The following is a 14,151-nucleotide window of genomic DNA, read 5'->3' as shown; positions in this document are numbered from 1 at the left end:
AAGTTATACTCCACATATGTATAATATGTCAAAATACATTCTACTGTCATGTATAACTAAAAAGAAAAAAAGATAAGGGATAAAAAGTATAAAAAAACAAAAACCAGGGCTGGGGTTGTGGCTAAGTGGAAGAGCACTCACCTAGCATATATGAGGCCCTGGATTCAATTCTCAGCACCACATAAAAATAAATAAAATAAAGGTATTATGTCCAACTACAACTAAAAAATAATTATTAAAAAAACATGATAATATATATATCATTCATTAATTTGTATATTGGTAGAATTGGAAGAAATTTACTGTTATAATGTAAATTAACCCCATATTTATTAGAAACAATATTTCATCCTGAATGTAGATGACTCAATCAACAATTCTCTGTATAAAGGGGTGGAATCAGCAGTTTGTCAAATCTGGGCCTCCCAGCTGTCGGGAACTGAGAGAAGAACATCACTTGTCTCCCAACAGGCCAGAAGATTTTTAGATATTGTGGAATGTTGTAGATGGTATGACATTTACATTTTAAAGTATAGATTGTCTTTTCTCCATCGAGTCACTGAGCTGGAATTTTGCAAAGGAAAATATCTGCTGTCTCAGGAAGATTCAGTCCCAAACTCTCAACTCAAATAACATTTGAGTCCTGTTAAAAAAAAGAAAAATTAAAAAGTGGTTAATATAAAAAAATAGCTTAAATAAATTTTATTTTGTATTTATTTTACCACAATGTTTTTTAAAAAATAGCTGCATCTTCAAAGCTGAGAATGATAATGTTTGGCAAAAAATAAATTCATGTTTCATCCCTCTGTCTCTGCCATGGAAATTGATAAAGATTCTTCACATGTGTAAACTTTATTCAGGTTCCTGAAACTTTTTCTAAGTCCACCTGTGTACTTCCTTATAAAATCCAGTTTTAGCAAAGAATTCTGCTAAGTCATTTTTTGCAAGAATTCCTCACCCTTGCTCTATCTGATCATTTTCTGCTGTGATCAGGTTCCTCATCCTCGTCATTTCCTAGATAATGTCTGATCCTCAGGCCTATCTTCAACACAAATCCATTAGATTAGGTTAGCCAGTATCCACCTTACCGCTGATGTTTCTTAGTAATGTTCCTTCTATTGAGCCCTATCCTGTTCCTTGGCTATAAATTCTCACTTGCCCATGCTGCATTCAGAGTTGAGTCCAATCTCCTGCTGAAAACCCCTTTGCAGTGTTCCCTGTATCTACCACCATGAGCTGGAAAAAAAAGTCTTCCTTACCTTGCTTTAAAAAGTGTCATTGAAGAATGTTTTTCTTTAACAAAATGCAAATGGAAAAGATCTTAGTGTTTAAGATGGGAACACTCTGCATTCAATGTCTGCTTTGGTGATTTACCAGTTGTGTGACCTTGAGCAAACTCTGTTGTTTATACACATTATTGGGCCACCAGGGTTTTACCATGCTTGCTGTGGGAAATAATTGGGGTGCTACTATTTGTTTCATAGGGTTGTCATGAAGATTAAGTGAGACAGTATATGTAAAGTGTTTAACACAATTCTGAGCATTTGGTAAGCATTCCATGAATGGAAACTACTATTCTTGCTTTTTGCTTAGTCTCTGTCTTTCCAAATTTAAGAGTCACCTGAAGGTCTGGCAGGTTTTCTTTTTCAATTTTTTGTTGTTTTTCTGTGTGTGTGATTTTTTGTTGTTTGGTTTTCTGTGTGAGCATAGTTGGGTAGACAAGAGTCCTTGCACATGGGGCCACTTCCTCGCAAGGTCATTATGTTCCCCAAGAGTATATAGCCAGGTGCCATGGAAGGCACGTGTTTGCAATTGAGAGGGAGTGTGCAAGTTTATCTATGTACATACAAAATACTGTTTCCTTAGGAGACTTCATTGTCAACCAATTAAGTCAAGAGTTATTTCCTCTTATCGTAGTATCAACCAAGGTTGCTGAGTGGGAAGATAATTAACGATTAATTGTCCAAAGGGATAATTTGTGTTCTAATTGAAGTCTCTTATCCCACTCAAAGGTTGTAGATATCAGAAGAAAATGTGATGACTGATTATAAAAATTCTGGTCTATAGGTTGGTGTGGATCACCAGGCTCTTGGGTCACAAGGTCTCCCAGGTCTCCTGCTCCATCTTCACAGTCAGAGGTACAGAGACTAATCTTAGGTGCCCTTCACCTGGAGATACCATTTCTGTTGCCTTTTCAGAAAGGCCCTCTGCAGACTCAGGGGAGCTAAAAAGACTTTGGGCAGGACCCCTAGGTTCTGACCAGCCTCTGCCACCGGTTTTCTTTATCTTGCTAGGACTCCAAGACATGGAATAGGGTTCAGTGTGGTGCAATTGTTAAGAGCACAGGCATTAAAATCTGGCAAACTTGTGCTTAATTCCTAGTGTTTCCACCTCCCTTTGGGTCAATGTATGATTCTATGATTTCATTCTGAGCCTGTTTCCTCAGCCATGAAACATGAGTTTTGGGGAAATAAAATTCCTTTTTCACCAGATTATTTATTGTGAAGATTACTCAAGAACTTGGCATTTGAAAGCCCTTTGCATGATGCCTGGCATAAAGTAATATTTAATTAAAAATAATAGCTAATATTTATTAAACACTTATTCTGTGCCAGCCTATACAGGCATCAATCATCTCATTGAATTCTCACAACAACACAGAGTGGTAGATACTATTATTAGCCCCTTTACAGATAAGGAACCTGAGATATTTACCCATGGTCACACAATTAAAAAGGGGACAATATGAGCCCAGGTACTCTGACTCTTACACTGTCATTATTGATATCACTATAAGCAAGAAAAATCATGAGTGCCTCCCTCCAACTGTGGAATGAACTGCTCTGTCCTCTGATTCTCTCCAGATCCCTCTAATGTTAATGTACCTCATTTCCCCCAGGTTCACTCCTGAATTTTAGCCACTGTTAATTTATTCATCCGACAGACATGCATTGAGCAGCTACTTTGTGTAAGGCTCTGTGGTTGGCCTAGATTAATCAAGGTCCTTCCCTTAACATTGCTGAGTATTGAAGAATAAAAAGAACCAGTCATACGAGAAGTCAGAGGAAGAGAGACATCTGGGGCCTAAGGGGGCATAAATTGGAGGAAACAGAAAGGCAGAGCAGATGAAAAAGGAGAAGGAAGAAGGATGGCATGAGATGACCCCTTTCCTTGCATGTGAGGCAAGCGCTCTATCACTGAGTTAGATACCCTGCTTCATACTGCTTTTTAATAAGGAAAGGTAGGCGGGGGGTTAGGTGTGTGCTCAGTGGTAGAACACTTGCCTAGCAAGTGCAAGACCCTGAACTCAATCCACAGCACTTTCCAGAAAAAACAAAGAAACAAATAAAAAAATTAAAAATGAACATAAAGTACTAGAGTTCTATCAACCTAATGAACTCTCAAAAAAAATTAACAGCAGCTAAACTTCTCATCAAATGTATTTCTGCTTGTTTGATTATATGTCTATCTCCCCAAGAGACTGCTCAGTGGATTTGAGATTCTGTCCTGTTGAGCACAATGCCTGCTACACCACAGATGCTCAGTAATTATTTGTTGAATGGATGCATGCATGAATGAAAATTGATAAAGAAAGCACAGAAAAAAAAATCAATGAGTCCAGCAAGGACCAAAGACTGATCCAGCAAAGGACCATCCTTAGTCTTATTAACACAAATTTAGGGTCTACAAGGCAGCTTGGATGCCAAGAACTAACAAAAAGTTAACCTTGCCTTGCCACATGGGAATCCCAGATTGTCAGAGCTAACTAAAACCCAGGGTGATACTAAGACCTTGAGACAAATGATTTATCAAGGTCCCCTAACAGGTGTCAACAGACCAGGAATAGAAGCTAAGACTCCTGCCTACAGATCCCAGAAACTTTCATCTAGGCCAACATTCACCCAAAGTTCAAAAGCAAGAGAATGAAGATCTTCTTGTACATAGGGGCTCAAAAAGAAGGTACCCCTTGCTTCAAATTTCCAAATGCATAGCAGTCTCTGTTATACTTTTGGATTGTGCCTCCCATTGCCCACCCCATAACAAATTAAAATATTAAAATCCTAACCCTCAGTTGCTCAGAACGTGACAATTGGACATAGAGTCATTACAGGAGTGACCAAGTTAAAATAGGTCATTAGGGTAGTATCTAACCCCATGTGGATGGTGTTTTTATAAAAAGAAGAAATTTGGATATGGAGATACACATATATGAAGAATACCAAGCCTAGAGAACAGAGCCTTCCATCACAGCCCTTAGAAGGAACCAATCCTGACAAGACTTTGATTGCAGACTTGCAGCTTCCAGAACTGGGAGACAATCATTTTCTATTGTTTGAAATACTCAGTTTGTGGTACTTTGTTATGATAAGCCTAGAAAACTAATGCAAGCTCTCTATAGTAGTTGTTCTTAAAATGTGGTCCTTGGACCAGCAGCATTAGCATCACCTGGGATTTGTTAGAAAAACAAGATCTCACACATGTGAGGCAAGCGCTCTATCACTGAGTTAGATACCCTGCTTCATACTGCTTTTTAATAAGGAAAGGTAGGCGGGGGGTTAGGTGTGTGCTCAGTGGTAGAACACTTGCCTAGCAAGTGCAAGACCCTGAACTCAATCCACAGCACTTTCCAGAAAAAAAAAAAAAGAAACAAATCTGCCTGGTTTTAAAACTAAACTCCAAACCTCCACATGAGATTGTAAAGGTTGTGTCTCCCTGCTCACTCTTATCGTTTTGTAGCATTAAATAACTTCATGCTTTCTTTCCCTTTCAAAACTGGCTCTCAGAAGAAGATCTGCTCACCCTGTTTATAATGAATTTTCATCAGTTGATTACAGTTTACTATGAATGCTCCTCCTTCTAAGTCAGCACAGCTTTAGGATAAATTAAGACACATTATTTTTTCAAACTAAATTCCTTCCTCTTCCCTGATCAGCGGCTGCACAATCAAATACTTGCCCAAGCTAAAGACCTGCTAAACATATTCTTGAATTTGTCCTCTCCTCTCTACTGGCCTTGACCTTTACCTTGGTTCAAACCATATCATCAGTCACATGAGCTGATGGGTTGCAAATGTGCACATCTGACTGACCCTCTAACTGCCTCCCTGCTTCCAGTTACTTCACCTGCTGCCAGATACTCTCAAAATTAACACATGAACATATAATCCCCTGGTGTGAAAATCCTTATGATTTGTTTAGTCTCAGAATGACATCTAAACTCTAGTCATCCACATGCTTCAGAGTACCAGCCATACCTATAAGTACAAAAGTCTTCCAGTGGCTATCCATTACCAGGTAGGAATACAAAGGGCTTTCTTATGACCCCTGAAATGCCTAGGCCCAGGAACTACCTACCTTGGTTATTTGCAGAAACTTAGCATGTTTGCAAACCTCAGCTCTGTACCCCCAAAACAATCAACAAGTTCACATAACTACACTAATAACGCAGGATTCAAATTTTAACATTAGCCAACCCTACATAAAAGCCCCCCAAACCAATCCACTTTCCAGACCTAGATAAGGATCTAGAAAATGTCCAAGACTCTGGTCCCCAGATATCTGAGTTCAAGTTCCTGTTTTGCCAATTAACTCTCTTTGATACCTCAGTCAATCTGTTTGTCCTTTCCTGGTCTCCATTTTGCCTCTGAAACAGGATCAGTCTTGGTCAGGGTGACCTCCAAGGTCCTCCCTTGCTCTGCTCTGGACTGCTCTGGATTCTCAGATTGTGTTGCATACACCTGGGATGGGGTCCAAGAATTCCTAAAGGGGTCAAACAGATTAACCATTGGGCTGGGTAAGTTCCAGGAAGGACTCAAAAATTAACCTGGTTACTCTTGTTTTCTCCTTTTTATTAATCTTTACCACGTATAACTCTGGTGAGGCATCATTCGTCTCCTGTCTCCATTGTCCAGGTACCATCCCCCTACCCTCCCACAAAGAGTGCTGCATTCCCCACCCCTAGAACTTTCCCTTCCCCCTATCATATTCTGCCAATCCTCACTCCCTCTATGAAACCCTCTCTGATTCCCCAAGGCCCTTTAATCACAGCTTCCTCAGATCACCTTGGTATATAGACCTATACCCATTATATAGCTGACCTCTTAGGGTCATAGAGACCATCTCCTGTTAGCATCTTCTGCTTGGCTACTCCCCTTGGGATTTGAAACCATTCTGTGTTCGATCCTTTGTCCTATGAGCCTGGCTGGGCCTGACACAGTTTCATTGTGGAGGATATCTGAACATTTGAAATGCTTTGCACTGAACTGAAAACTAATAATAATAATCCCTGGCTACTAGGAAATGTTCTTAAGTATTCAAAGCAATACCTCTCTTGTTACTCCTTGGATCCTCCTGGAATCACTTGAAACAGGCTGACAGCTTAACAAATGAGAATCCAGAGCTCATGGAGGTGAAGCAATTTGCTTAAGACTGGATTGGCAAATTGACAGTAGAACCTGAAACACATTCCAGAGTTCTTCCCTCCCCATCCAGGGCATTAGAGTGTACGCCATGTGGTGAAATCATAACTTTACCCTCCTTTAAGAAACTGCAGCTTGGGTCTGCCTCCCTATGAACATATAAAAACACATATACACCTGCACATATGCATGCATACACACAAGTTATAAAAATCTTTACACTGGCTCCAGCCTGATTGAGGCTTCATCCTTTCAGAATCTAAGACTATTTTTCTCCCTCTATTAGTATCTTTCTTTTAAAAAATATTTATTAGTGCATTATAGTTATACATAATAGTGGGATACGTTTTGGCATAATCATATATGCGTAGAATATAATTTGTTTCATTTTAATCCCCAGTACTTTCTCTTTCCCGCTTCCTGTTTCTCTTCCTTTACTCCTTCTATTTATTTATTATTCTTTTTAATTGGTATTCTTTAGATATACATAAATGTGGAATTCACTGTGGTATATTTATATATGCATATAGCATAATTTGATCAGTTTCATCCCACAGTTCCTCCCTGTTCCCACCCCTCCTCCCTCCCCCCCGATTCCCTTCCTCCACTCCACTGATCTCCCTTCTTGGGAAGAATAACCCAGGGCAGTTCCCAATGAGCTCACAATGCATTTTCTCAAAGATTTTACAAGGAGCCAGGAAATGCTGCACTTGGCCCTCTGTGCTCTAATGAGCTCCCCTCAGACCCTTCCCTCTTCTCCCTCTGCAATGACTTGCCTATCAGGGAGAAAAGAAGGATGAAGGCCCTGGAGTGTGCATTAGTTTGCTAGTATGAACTCAACAAAATACTACAGGCTAGGTACTTTAAACAACAGATTTATTTTCAGATAGTTCTGGACTCTAGAAGTCCAAGATCAAGGCACTGGCAGGTTTGGAGTCTCCTTTTGCTGGGAGCCATTAGCCAAGTAAGTATGACAATTTCCTTGCCAGCGTACCCCATGTTGCAGTGACATTGAATGTACTTAACCTTGCTCAAGGACCAAGGCAGATTAGGGTGTTCCCGGTTTTAAGATAATCTTGTTTAGGGCGTTCCCAGTTTAGGTTCCAGGTTTAAGGTTTAAGATTATTCCTGCTGGGAATAGGGCGTATCCTGCTGCCTGAGTTCCCCTTGAGTTCTCACGGGATTCAGACAGTATATTTTGGAGATAGAAGCCCAGGGGAGGTGGATTTGGGCAGAGAACGTGGATTTGGGCAGAGAACGTGGATTTCCCCAGAACGTGATTGTAGACGGCTGGTGTGAGTTCTGGAATAAAGAGTTGCTGTTTGAATCTACAAGCTGTGTGGTGGCTCGTGATTGTGTGCCCAGCCAGACTGCGGCATTTGTGCCCAGCCAGACTGCGGCATTTGGCGGCTCGTACGGGGAACTTCTGAAGCTTAGAGGTAAGTGAAATTGCTCGCCCCTGAGGAAGAGCGAAAGAATGGGTGACCAACTCAAAAAACAATGTGTTATTGTTTTGATTTATCTTGTTTTTGTTTCAAGCTGCCTATCCCTAGAAATTTCTCAGGCAAACTGGAAAAAATGGTTGACTAAAGGTTTGAAGTTTGTCGGCCCTGAGGAAGAGAAAATTGATACAACGATTTTTTATTCCGTTTTTGTTTCATTCAGTTTCGGCTTTGTTTTGTGCTATCTTATTGGGTTGCGTTATCTTTATAGTAGATTAGAAATTAGTAAAAAACAAACCGAAAAGATGTTAAGTAAATTGTTAGAGGTTCAGACCATGGAGAAAGACATTTTAGATCAAGCAAAAGAGAAGGTCTCTCGAGCTAGTCAGACAGAGGAAGAAAATTTAAAGGAAAAGGGGTTGTTAGGAAAAAGGCCACAACAGGAGGCTGTTACTAACTCCATTTTATCACAAGAGGGCATAATTCAACCAACAGCCCCACCGATGGAGACAGCTGAGTGGCCCTCAAACCCCGTAGTTGATAAATGGGATCCTGAGACAGGACCTCAAAGATTAGCATGCCCTGTACTTGAACAGGCAGGAGGGCAGCGAATTCACCGTGCTTTAGATTTTAAAACAGTGAAGCAGTTAAAGGAGGCTGTAACAACCTACGGGCCCCAAGCTCCCTTCACGGTAAGCATGGTCGAGTCCATTACTAACTTGGACATGACGCCAGCAGATTGGGCTAGCATGTGTAAATCTGTACTAAATGGAGGACAATATTTGTTATGGAAGGTTGCCAATGAGGAATTTTGTGCGGAGACAGCTAGGCGAAATGCAGCAGCCGGTTACCCTCAAAGAAATCTAGATATGTTGTTAGGAAAAGGACCTTATGAGGGTCAACGGCAACAAATTGAATATGATCCTGCTATATATGCACAAATTGCTGCAGACGCAGTTAGGGCATGGAAGACTTTACAAGGACATGGAGATTTACAAGGTCAGCTATCTAAGGTAATACAGAGAGCTAATGAACCTTACGCTGACTTTGTAGATAGGCTAATTCAAACGGCTGCCAAAATTTTTGGGGATACAGAACAAGCAATGCCATTAATAAAACAACTGGCTTATGACCAAGCAAATCGTTGCTGCAGAGAGGTTATTAGACCATGGAGACATGAAGATTTAAACACATATATTAAATTATGTAGAGATATTAATGAACAAGGGCAAGTCTTGGCAGCTGCAGTACAACAGGCTTTAGATGCCAGGCCAAAAACATGCTATGATTGTGAACAAACAGGACATTTTAAAAGGAATTGCCCCATAAGAGGAGGGTTTAACAAAAGTAGGTATCAAAGGAATAGAATACCGGGTATTTGCCCACGATGCCGTAGAGGGAGACATTGGGCTAATGAATGCCGTTCTCAAACCACCATAGAAGGTACTCCCTTATCAAAAAACGGACAAAGACCAGGTATTTATCCAAGATATCGTGGAGAAAGGCATCAGGCTCCATTGCCAAAAAACGGACAGGGGGGCCCAATGCTCCGGGGCCCACAACCACAAATATACGGGGCAGTGGAGGATCCCAGCAACACCATCAGGGTAGTGCCCAGGACACATTGTCCATTAAATCCCTCATCAGACAAACCCGAGGGAGCGCAGGGTTGGACATCTGTGCCTCTGCCAGAGCAGTATTAACTCCAGAGATGGGAGTTCAAATCATTCCCACAGGAGTAAAAGGACCTCTTCCCCAAGGAACAGTAGGCTTATTACTGGGACGTAGTTCATCTACATTAAAAGGACTTATGATAAGTCCTGGGGTAATTGATCCCGATTATGTAGGTGAAATAAAAATTATAGCTAGTTCTCCAAGAGGTATATCAGTAATTTCACCTGGAGATAGAATAGCACAGTTGTTAATAATACCCAGCCTACATAATAAATTTCCTAGTCATAGTGTAGAAAGAGGTTCCAGGGGATTAGGCTCCACAGGTGTAGATTGGGCTATGTTGTCTTTAAATTTAGATTCTCGCCCAATGCTAAAACTAAATATTCAAGGTCATGAGTTTAATGGGCTACTGGACACAGGAGCTGACCTTAGCATCATATCTCGTCAAGAATGGCCAAAACATTGGCCATTACAACAAGCCACTCAAACGCTTCGAGGCCTAGGAGTGGCGACTAATCCCCATAGAAGTTCTATGATATTAGATTGGAAGGATCCTGAAGGATGTGAAGGAACTATACAGCCATATGTATTGGATCATCTTCCTATAAATTTATGGGGACGAGATGTCCTAGATCAATTAGGTTTGACGTTAACAAATAATATCAATCCTAATGTGCCCACTACTAGAGCTAGACAAGGCTTTAGGAAAGAAAAAAGATTAGGAAAACAAGGGCAAGGTATAGCAGCACCAGTACAAATAGATCAAGGAACAGACAGACATGGGTTGGATTTTCAGAAAGGGCCACTGAGACAATCAAAATTACTTGGAAATCAGAAAGACCAGTGTGGGTTCCTCAGTGGCCCCTGACTAAAGAAAAGATACAAGTAGCCCATGATCTGGTCAAACAACAATTAGCGGAAGGACATATACAACCTTCCATATCTCCCCATAATACTCCCATTTTTGTCATCAAAAAGAAATCTGGTAAATGGAGATTGTTGCAAGATTTAAGAGCCATTAATAATGAGATGGTTGTTATGGGACCTGCTCAATCAGGGATTCCTCAATTGTCTGCTTTGCCAAAAACCTGGCATGTTTTAGCTATAGATATTAAAGATTGTTTTTTTTCAATTCCAATTCATCCCGAGGATAGTCCACGTTTTGCATTTACTATCCCTGCATTAAATCATGAAGGTCCTGATCAGAGATATGAATGGAAAGTACTCCCTCAAGGGATGGCTAACAGTCCAACTATGTGTCAAATATATGTTAACAAAGCAATCCAGCCACTTAGAAATCAAAATCCTGAACTACAAATATTTCACTATATGGATGATGTATTATTGGCACATAAAGATAAAAACATATTGCTGGAATGTTATGCCACACTTACAAACTTATTAAAAAATTATAATCTAGAGATAGCAATAGATAAAGTACAATTAAATTTTCCAATTAATTATTTAGGAGTTCTACTATCCTCAACCATGGTCCGTCCACCAAAAATTCAAATACGAGTAGATCAACTCAAATCACTTAACGACTTTCAAAAGTTATTGGGAGACATAAATTGGATAAGGCCTTATCTAGGTATACCAACAGGAGAGTTGGGACCTTTATTTGATATTCTAAAAGGTCCATCAGATCCAAATTCACCCCGCATGTTAACTCCTAAAGCAAGAAAGGCATTAAAAATTATTGAAACATATATGGAAAACATACATTTGGATAGAATTGATATAAGTTTGCCATTATTATTTATTGTACTACCAACAAAAAATATTCCTACAGGAGTATTTTGGCAAGAAGGTCCATTATTGTGGATACATTTACCTTATTCTCCTAACACTATTCTTAGTAGGTATCCTGAGGCTGTAGGACAATTAATACTCAAAGGAATAAAAGCAGCGAAGGGAGTGTTTGGAATTTCTCCCAATAAAATTATTACTCCATATACTATGGATCAAATTGATGAGTTAGCTAATGAGTTAAATACTTGGGCAATAATCATGTGTAAATCTAATGTTTCATTTGATAATCATTTACCATCTAATCCTTTGTTGTCTTTTTGGTCTAAGCATCCTGTAGTTTTTCCTAAAATGACAAGAAAAACACCTATCATGAATGCTCCAAATATATTCACTGATGGGTCAAATAATGGTACAGCAGCAGTAGTTACCCCTGATCAAACTTTTACATTTTTAGTACCCAAACAATCAGCTCAAAAGGTAGAGCTTAATGCAGTATTACAAGCTTTTGTGATGTTTAAAGATTCTGTATTTAATTTATTTTCTGATAGTCAGTATGTAGTTAATGCTATAGTATCTCTTGAAGATGCTGGTAGGATTTCCCCTTCTTCTACTGTTTTCTCTTTGTTTTCCACTATACAAAGTCTAATCTGGGACAGAAAAGATCCATTCTTTATAGGACATATTAGGGCACATACAGGATTGCCTGGAGCCCTTAGTTTAGGCAATGATTTAGCAGATAAAACTACACATGACATACATATTTTCTCTACATTTGAAGAAGCTACAAATTTTCATAAAAGGTTTCATGTTAATGCTAATACTTTACAAAAGCGTTTTAAAATAACTAAGGAACAAGCCAGACATATAATAAAACAATGTCAAAATTGTGTGACATTTTTACCACAAGTTAATCTTGGAGTCAATCCTAGAGGACTGATACCTAACCATATTTGGCAGATGGACGTCACACACTTGCCAGAATTTGGAAAATTAAAATATTTACACGTTACAGTCGATACTTCTTCTGGATTTTTGATGGGCTCCCTTCATGCCGGAGAAAAAACTAAAGATGTTATAGCTCATTGCTTACAAAATTTTGCCACTGTGGGTGTTCCTAAACAGTTAAAAACCGATAATGGTCCTGGCTATACCTCTACCTCTTTTAAACAATTTTGCTCATCATTTGGTATTACTCATATAACAGGAATCCCATACAATCCACAGGGACAAGGCATAGTTGAAAGAGCTCATCAAACTATTAAAACATACTTATTAAAGCAAAAAGAGGGAATTGGAAGGGGGTATATATCCCCCAAAGATAAATTTAAAATAACCCTTTTTACTCTAAACTTTTTAAATTTGGATTCATCAGGACTTAGTGCTGCGGAAAGGCATATGTATCCAAAAAATGTACATAAGCCTAAAGTACTTTGGAAAGATATTCTAACAGGACAATGGAAAGGTCCTGACCCAGTGATTGTCTGGAGTCGGGGGTCTGTTTGTGTTTTTCCACAGGGAGAACAGCAGCCCATTTGGATTCCAGAGAGATTAACTAAAACAGTTTCTACAGATCGAAAAGAAGATGATTTGACTCAAATCCATAACAGCTGATATCCAGAACTCCAGCTTGGCCATTCTTACATCTGCGACAGTGATTAACCAGGATGCTTTTTTCAATAGCTATTTTATTATTGCATTTTTCCACATCATAAGGTTCTATTTTTATTTTTTGAGCTCATACAAACCTAGGTTAATGTTTTTCTGATCAGTTTTATTTTTTGACTGTGGAGTTTTTAAACATTGCAATGGAGATTTCACCCAGGTAAAGCTACAAGGCCTTTACTATTATGTGTTGTACGTTTGTGTACACTCTTGTGTTTTGTGTTGTATGTCTGTATGTGCGTATGTCCATATTTCATATATGAGGAGCGCTCATGAAAAAATGGATCCGAATTATTATTATTTTTTTTATTCATGTGATTTAAATGGTTTAATTTAAATTAGGTAAACAGCTGTTAAGGATTGTTTTTAAAGGTGGTTAACAGATCTGTTTGTTTACTAGTTTAAATTAGGTAAAAGGCTGTTAAGCATTGTTTTTAAAGTAGGTTAACAGATCTGTTTGTTTACTTTCACCTTTCCTTTTCATTATATTTAATAATTCTTTTCAGGATAATGTCTCTTTAGCATCATTGCCAGAATTCCTATCTCCATCTCAGTGCTGGTGAAGAACTCAACAAGTAATGCTCAATCAAAGAGTCAACTTACTTTGGGAGGAAACGGATTTTGGGAGGAAATGGACATATTGATAGATTCCTCTGCTTTGAACTGCTTGCAGAACTTGCCTGGACTATGTAACTATCGTTTGATGGTGTCACTAGTGATGCAATTTTTATTTCCTTGCCAGCGCACCCCATGTTAATTGTGGTAGTGCTGGCATATCTTTGCTGATGGTGTCACCAGTGATGCAATTTTTCCCAAGGAGCCGTCAATTGGCTTGGTGTCGTGGCATTTCTGTATCCTCCTCCCTTCTGCTAGTGATGGTCTAAAATTTGGGGGCCAATGGCTTATGCTGGACCGGTAGTCAGTGACGGGTATGATCCAATTGCAGTGGTATCAACCTAAGACAGGAGGCTGACGCCTAAAGGTCAGTTTTCCGATGACGGGTAAGAACCATATGTTGAATTGGACAACCTACCAGGCACGGTCCATAAGCCACATTAACCTCAAGCCCCCACTGGCACCAAGGCCAAATTTGGGGGCCAACAGAGGTGAGGCAAAGAACCTCACCCCCCCACTGGTGCATAGACCTATCCACAAGTATGGCTGTATGCTGGACCGGTAGTCAGTGACGGGTATGATTCAATT

General features: G+C 39.5%; 1 long non-coding RNA gene across 1 annotated transcript; it reads right to left on the bottom strand.

Moving 5' to 3' along the window:
* Positions 1-313: 313 nt before the first annotated feature.
* LOC124089465 (uncharacterized) lies at positions 314-6,519 on the bottom strand. Its single transcript, XR_006850740.2, has 3 exons — positions 6,326-6,519; positions 5,602-5,759; positions 314-643 (listed from the first exon to the last, which is right to left on the bottom strand). It is a non-coding gene; the product is annotated as an uncharacterized LOC124089465 (long non-coding RNA).
* Between the last annotated feature and the right edge of the window lie 7,632 nt (positions 6,520-14,151).

The sequence above is a fragment of the Marmota monax genome, unplaced genomic scaffold, assembly GCF_021218885.2.
Source record: "Marmota monax isolate L192 unplaced genomic scaffold, Marmota_monax_Labrador192_F-V1.1 WCK01_AAM20220418_F8-fsc00253, whole genome shotgun sequence".
Classification (NCBI taxonomy): domain Eukaryota; kingdom Metazoa; phylum Chordata; class Mammalia; order Rodentia; family Sciuridae; genus Marmota; species Marmota monax.
The sequence above is the reverse complement of the archived record's forward strand: the minus strand, read 5'-3'. Positions and strand labels throughout refer to the sequence as shown.